The sequence below is a fragment of the Cryptomeria japonica genome, chromosome 2, assembly GCF_030272615.1.
Source record: "Cryptomeria japonica chromosome 2, Sugi_1.0, whole genome shotgun sequence".
NCBI classification, from domain to species: Eukaryota; Viridiplantae; Streptophyta; class Pinopsida; order Cupressales; family Cupressaceae; genus Cryptomeria; species Cryptomeria japonica.
The window spans coordinates 647,462,255-647,470,845 of NC_081406.1; positions in this window are offsets into that span (position 1 = coordinate 647,462,255).

Sequence of the window (8,591 nt, forward strand, 5' to 3'; positions counted from 1 at the left end):
TCTGCTATTTTTTAAATGATTTTTTTTTGTTATTTTTTTGTCGTAAGCTACAGTGGAACGAGCACATGGTTCACAATTTCAATCAAACATTTCACTTGATCTGTATACGTAAAACAGTTGCAGGAACCCTATTGCTACCCAATAACAAAACCTATGCATATGCAATAAGTAAGATACCTTGAACAAAACTTGAACAATAAAGGACTATCATCGACTTTATTCTACCATCCACTATCATTATTAAAAATGTTGCACACCAAAGACAGGTTTCTAAAGTTATTAAAGGGTAGTTGATGGTGTAGGATCACCATGAAATAGTCCAACAAATCAAGCCTTTATAATTATGTTGCTTAAAATAGCAGGAAAGGTTGAAAATAAAGTACAGTTCATTTAAAATGAAAACAATAATTGAGAGGGTTTAAACTATGGTAAGGTAAAAGCCATCTCAATATAACATCTCCAAATCCCATCTGAATAGTCTATCAAGACTGATCTTCCACCATAGTATCTCACTCTAACTATTAGGAAAGAGGAACAACAACACAGATCGAAAAATATTATCACCTCCACTGTCTGGATTGCGCAATGGAGTTGACATCACCGTAAAATGCTTTACGCTTCTTCTCATGCTTATGCAACTCGGGAGGGGTGATGCCAAGTGATCGTAGCCTCTAGCTTACCCGTCTGATCACAGGGCCACGTTTAACATCCTCTTTTTGTGGCTCGACACTTTCGCCAACTTTATCCTGCCACATGCAAACAACATCATACGAGTGCTGCCTATTTCATTCCATTGGAATAAGATAAACGATGGAATGAGAAGATAGAGGAAGGGATATTATCATCTTCGAAACTTACCGCAGGTGGGGAATAGACCAGGTCTTCAATAGGCCACATCACCCACAAGTTTAGGGAATCCAACAAGACATCGGCGAAAGGACCTGGGCGAGGCAGCTGGGCATTTGCATCAAAGACTTTCACGATGCAAACTTTAGCACAATCTCGTGGGACTGGAATAGTATGGCATATTACACCCTTCCCCATGCCATCAACAACACCTTCCCCAACCAATGCCCCATCCACTAGTAGGTGGACTTCAACTCCAACAACAACAACGTGAGCATCTTCTTTGGCGCACTCTTCTTTGTCTTCCACAGTTGCCTACATCAGTAATGAGTGGACGTGGTCGCTTAAATAGAATTCTTTATACTTGACCATCAAACATAGGCAAATCAATTCATGGCAATGTAATACAATAGTATCGAAATAGATGTCTCTCCCGACCCGTTGCCCCCATCGCTATCACGATCTGCATTTGTACATCCATCATCATTTCCCCCAGACTCTTTCTCAATGCTTTCTTCTATCGGACTATGCTGCAAAACGTGACACATTGTACAAGAGTGTAAGTACACATTAAACCCATACGCCTACAAACACTACTGGACCAAGGCCGATAAAATTTACACGACTAAGGCAATAATAGGAACACAGATAACGAAGACAAACCACAACATAAAAAATGCTTTGCAGTATAACACTGCCTCTCACCGCCTGTTATGCAAAATAAGAGCCCAATACCTGTTCATCTCTGCTCTTATCCTCCAATGTCTGCCCCAATTCACTAGACTCCTCTACAATCTTCTCACCACTGCATGCACTCAAATTTCCATTCAACGTCTCCTTCAGCTTCTCCCTCCAAACAGACTTTTGAAGTTTCTCATCCAATACCGCGACTGACTACATACAAAAAAGAGTTACTCTATAGTATAACACACCATGTGATGATATAACACTACATGTCATGCACAATGGCACCGCATTACCTGTTCATCTTTGCACCTATCCTCCAACCTCTGGCCCAATTTAGGAGACTGCTTTGCAATCGTCTCGCCACTGCATGTACTCGGTTTTTCAATCATCGTCTCCTTCACCTTCTTCCTCCTAATAGACGTTCGAGATTTTGGACTTGGTTTTTGGGGAACACTACACATGGTGTCATTAGGCAACTGCATTGATTGTTCTTTGCTCCTATTGTCCATCATCTGCCCCAATTTAGGAGACTGCTCCACAATCTTCTCGCCATTGCATGCACCCAATTTTTCATTTGACGTCTCCTTCAGCTTCTTCGACCAAACAGATTGATACCTAACAGACGACCGAGGTTTTCGACTTGCTTTTTTGGGCACACTTCATTCCGTGTCATCCAATACCACGGGACACTCCATGCTCCCTCCACAGACCCCATCAAAATCGGCCTACAATGACATGGACAAAATAGTCAACATACTACACAGTGGAGTGCAAAGCATACCATTCAATGAAAACACACATATGGACAGGCCAATAGACAGTCACCTTTGATGACAAATGTGTGGCATCATCTGAAGTTGGTCTTGTTTTTTCTGTGGCATTCTTCTTTTCTTGCTTCCTCGACGAATCACATGCAGGCTCATTGACTGGCACGTTTGTTTCAGGATGCGAAGTCCGCCTTGTTTTTTCCGCAGCATTCTTCTTTTTTTGCTTCCCTGACAAAACAGTTGCACCCTCATTTGTTTCAGGATTTGAAGTCAGCCTTGTTTTTTTCGCAACATTCTTCTTTTTTTGCTTCCCCAACGAAATAGATGCAACCTCATTCACTGGCACGTTTGTTTCGCGATTAGCCTTCGATGCTAGAACCTCCTCACCATGGCCTACACTGTCACTTAAACTCTGGGCAGCAGGATAGGATAGCTCAATAAGACACTCTTCAGATGTTTAAAGGAATTTAGTAAACTGCAAAACAATAATATCACTAAAAATTACCTTTGTTGCAATATTCTTTCTTTCCAATAACTCTAAAACCTTCTTCCTTCTCGCCTCCCTAACCAGATTGCTATCGTACACTCGCATTGCTTCCTTTATCTCTTCCTTCCCTTCGGTAGGAAGCTCATCACGTGTTTTCTTTCAATATTTCATGCACACTCGATTAGTGACACATTTTTTTTGCATACTGTATCGTACACCCATTTGATATTCGATATTAGACTCCCTCTTTTTCAAGTGCATCAACGATTTCTTCTTATGATCCGCGTTGCATTGTCCACTACCACACGGTTCACGACTGCGTCATGCAATCCCCAATAATGGAAGTTGATGTTCTCTGGCTCTATGCATATTAAGCCTCCCCAAATCCCAAAACTGACGGCCTCCATTGTCAGAACAATAACAAAAGAGACAAAATTAGTGCAACCTACCATTAATATGTTCTCTTTTGCGATCGGCCTGTTGCTACGCACAACCAACAGAGACAAAGCGTCACATTCAATGTTGCACTAATCAAGCATTATAAAGATAATCCAAAATATAATGACTAATAGTTGACCTCCTTGTTACTTGCCCCTCCTCCTTGTTCCTGTTTGTGAGCGCTGAAAGAATCACGTTGCTGTTCAGTCTCCTGCTCTATGCTCACCTTGTGCTCGCTACGAACATCCCCTTTTTCACTCTCACCGCCTGGAGCATCAGTATAATCATCCTCATCTACATTGCCAATGGCCTCATCTTCCTCACCAACATAGCCACTATCATAATGTTGTTAAATAAAATAACACACATCATCGATGCTTTTTATGTCAATATATATATACATTTCCACTTATAAGTCCCAACTTCTAGCAGCCATGCCATGCAATGATAAATAATTACCAGTGTGGTTGTGAAGTCACTAAGAAGCCGACTTGACAATGCATTCAAAATTGGAGATCTAACTCGTGACTCATTCAGATTTAAATCCCCAACTAGTCCTTGACTTGAAAGCCCATCTCCTGACTCTTTCAGATTTGGATCCCCAACTAGTCCCTCATCTGAAAGCCCAACTCCTGACTCTTTTAGATTTGAATCCTCAACTAGTCCTGGATGTGAAATTCCAACTCCTAAATCTTTTAGATTTGAATCCCCAACTGGTCGTGCATTTGAAAGCCCAACTCCTGACTCTTTCAGATTTGAATCCTCAACTAGTCCTGGATGCGAAAGCCCAACTCCTGAATCTTTCAGATTTGAATCCCCAACTGGTCGCGCATCTGAAAACCCAACTCCCGACTCTTTCAGATTTGAATCCTCAACTACTCCCAGATGTGAAAGCCCAACTCTTGAATCTATCAGATTTGAATGCCAAACTGGTCCCGCATATGAAAGCCCAACTCTCTCCTGGGTATACAAATTGGATCTCCAGTCACAAGCATTAAACAATGACAACACCAAGGAATACTACATGTTGCATAATCAATTAAAACCACTTAGCTTACACGCAGGTCGATGTCACGTGTCACTGGGAAGCGAACGCGGCCAACTCCCAAGAGATCATCCGCCTTTAGCTCCAGTAACCCATAATCAAGATGAACAGTTTCCCTTAACCTTTTTCAGAATGCAATTGACATGATTGAACTGAAAAAAGGAAGATGCAATTGATATTCTTCACATTATCAATAACACCACACATTCACCACAAATGACACAGCCAACACACGACCGATTATTCCCACATTGCAATATAAAGTCAACATGTCGTTGTGTTATGTACAACCCAACTAACGATTTAGCCATAAACTATTCATGACATTCCACTGTAGAACATTCACCACAAACTATTGCAATGAAATAATGACTATGACCCATCACCAGCACTGTCAAAAAGGTTTCATGTGTTCTCCCCATCCAAAATACAACACAAAAACTAGACTTTGTTAAGGATTGATAAAGAAGGATGCAAAATATGCTTAACGCATCGACTGCATCTATTCTGGCTCCAAAATGGACCTTTCCTACAGCGTGTTAGCGACAGGTTAGTCAATCACAGCCGCTAATTGCAAAAACGACGGTGTAAAACGAGTGTGCAACAATTAAGATGATCACTCTATGTCACAGAATACACAGGGATTCATTACTGTTAACAAAGTCTTTGACGATAATTAATGGGTACAAAGACCTCCAATTCATTATTCAGAAGACACATGTCTTTTGAAACGAGTATCTATTCTAAAGGTTCCATCTCTTTGTTGATATGGGAATATTATTATTTATTAATAACGTAGTCTTAAGTTCCCAAAAGAAAAAAGAAAAACACTATGAAGGATAGACACGTGAGGAGTTCGTCATGCCAACCGAAGACATCTGAAACAGAACCCCAAATAATATTTCAAATCGGAGTTGGATCATCAAACACATGTAGTTCTCAAACATCACGAACATCGATAATCTAGATATACAAATACACTAGGATGAACATAAACACTCTCATGCAAATCAACAGAATATATACAAATTTATAACACATAGTTCGCAAGAATCAGGATTTCAGGTTCATATAGTCAACACTGGTTTCATGACTCGAAGATCCATAAATAACAATCGTACTGCATTCAGGTTGGAAAATAATATTTTATTGTCTAATATGGTGCATCTATATCATAGAATATAAGGCATCAACCAATTGCATTGTTCATTTTCATCATTATCAAATTCAGTAAAAGTAAGGACATTAATATTACATGATCAAGAACTGAAATTTATACATACATTTCTATCGCATAAAAAAATTATATACAACAAACTATATATATAAAACAAGCCCCTTTCAAAAAGTTGCATAAGCCCAAAGATTATTAATAAGGGGACATTACAGTGCAAGTAGTATTAAAGAAGGGAGAGAGAGCAACAACCTGGGAACGTCTGGACGTTTGCCGGGGGACTGTTCAATAGTCCTTTAAAATCAACAACCCACATGGATAACTAATGTTAGTGGTAGTCTACATTGGGAAGTAAATGCATTTCAAAAGACATAAAAGGAACCTACATGTTCATATATGAAAATTAACATTCAATATAAACTACCACTAAGTAATATATATCACCTAAATTATGTGTCAATTTGCCATAGTGCTAGAGCTATGTATATCAGCCACCTATTTTGGTATTGTTGTTATGCGCTCAAGGACAGATACCTCTATTCTGACTCGAAATCAACGCTATGGTCCGACTAACACGCAACTTAGTTACACATTTTACACTTTATTTTACATTCAACGGCTGCGATTGAATAACATGTCACTAACACGCAGTACCATTTGTCTATTCTCGAGCCTTGTTATTGACTAACTCCAACTCCAATTGTAAATTGCATCGCGTGTTAGCCTTTGGCTTTACCGCTGTTAGCTACATCAAATCACAAACCATACATGAACAATGGTTCGAGAGGTTGTGTCTATTTTGGCTCCAAAATAGACAAATCGTATAGACTGACAACATTGTGTTAGACAAAAGCAACCATCAAATGCAAAACCTATGATTAAAAACCTACCACAAACATGGGGTGTTAGTCCCCCCTACCGTTTTTTGCAGCCACAATAGAGGCGTCCCGCTACGAGACTAACTTGAGTTTCGTGCTAGTCTTTTCTCAGGTTTTTGTACCAAGTTTTGCGGCCCGTGGCCTCTTCTTCCTATCGGGATGTCGTCCGAACACGATTCCTTCATTCACAAGCTTTTAATGTGCATGTTATGCATAATAAACCGTCGGTAACCACGAAGCATGCCGCAACCGTCCTTCAGTATGTCCACATAATTTCGCGTGGGCCTCGAGGAGTGAAACTGAGAACTCAACTACAACTCCACATCACATATCGTGGGTCTGAGCGCCACGACAAGTTGGCATGGTATGTATGTCTCGGAAATGTATGTCGATGCTACGATAGGTTCGTTGTCGAGCCACAATACACATAGCTATTAGGTGCCTTCCACATATATTTGCATATATGTTTATTCTGCAGTTTTCGAGTGAGATTAGGTGCGTCCAACTTGTGTCAGACATGTCTATTCTGACTTCAAAATGCGATTGTACCAACGACATGCATCGACATACATGGGATGCATCTATTCTAGCTCCAAAAACGGACCTATCGTACCAATGACATGCATCAACATACATGTCCGAGAATAAATATATATGCAAATACATGTGGCAGGCACCTAATAGCTACATGAAAGAGAAAGTGAGGTAAAATGTTCTGTTTCAAATTGAGTTTCTTTTACGTGGTCTTGACCTCGTTTACATGTTATGGTTTGCCTTTTGATGCAAACAGACTCTTGAAAATCAGGTTGTTGACTGGTTGATGCAACCATTCCTTGACTGTGCATGACTTGCTCTTGTTTAGGAGTTGATCTGTTGTTTGCTGACAATTAGGAGTTGATCTATTGTTTGTTTGACAATAGCAAACATGGCGCCTTTTTTATCTGCCTAACGTGGAAAAAGGAAGACTAATGCATGAACAAAAACATTATTGTTGAAGGGCTCCTTGTTGAAGCAGCCTACGTCTATTCTGGCTCATTGTTAAAGGGGGATTTATGGGACTGCAGTTTTCTGTGTCGTGCTACGGTTTGGGGTATGTTGAAATCCGCCTCTATAACTCGTATTTTCCTATTTCGGTTGGGATTTTGTTTAAAATCGTCACGGTTTGCATTGTTTGTTTGCGTTTCTTGTTTGCCTCTATATGTAGCCAAAATAGCTTCAACCTATGTTGAATATTTGCCCGTTTTGGAGCCAGAATAGACGCATACCGTCGCGTTAGGGTTAGAGACCGCTAGGGTAAGGTTTTCTTTTTTTGATCTAATAAGCAGCTGAGAATAATGAAAACAGAGCATAATATTTGCATAGTTTCTTTTGTCTATGTTTTATTCTGTCATTTTCCTCTGTATTGCAGAGGACATGTTTGTTGAATTGCAGGGTCAGAGGATCATCTGCATCACCTTTTTCAATATATATGTGTGTGTGTGTGTGTGTGTGTGTGTGTGTATTGCTTCATATTCACACACACACACACACACACACACACACTAGCACACACCAAACCACAAACAAACAAAGCAAACCCAATCAAGCCTTCAACAATCAGACGCCCTTCAACAATGAGCCAAAATATACACAGTCTGCCAAACCCATATATATATATGAAGCAATATACACACAAACACACACACACACGCCGACAATTGTTTATTTTTTTCTGGCTTTTAATGTGTGTGTATAAGAATGAGCATTTCATCTTTAACAACTCTGCTCACTATGGAAAACTGACACATATAATTATGGAAATATACATACCTTTAAAATCTTGTAGATCTTCTTCACTTTGCCAACCCACAAACAACGAACCATGGTATCCTGACACGACCATACTGCAAAATGATGCCTAATTTTCATAGACATAACACAAAATGACACAGGAAATAAAAACAAAAAATTATTGAATGTCTTAGGGTTTCAAATTACCGCAACCACCTAAGCCTCCACCCAAATCATTGTCCTCTTGACACCTCCTAAGGGCACACTCACAACCACCTCTGCGATACAAAAATGATATAAAAAATTGCAATCGAAAACACAAGGTTGACGAAGGAATCATAAAACTATCGTTATCTGTTACAGTTTGAATTTACCGATGCCGCCATAACCCTACACAACAATCTTCAATCGTCCCACCCACTCGTGCGCTACGATACCTCCTCCCTGCACATGAAAAAACCCGCATGTTAACAGGCGATAACAATATATTCAAACAACT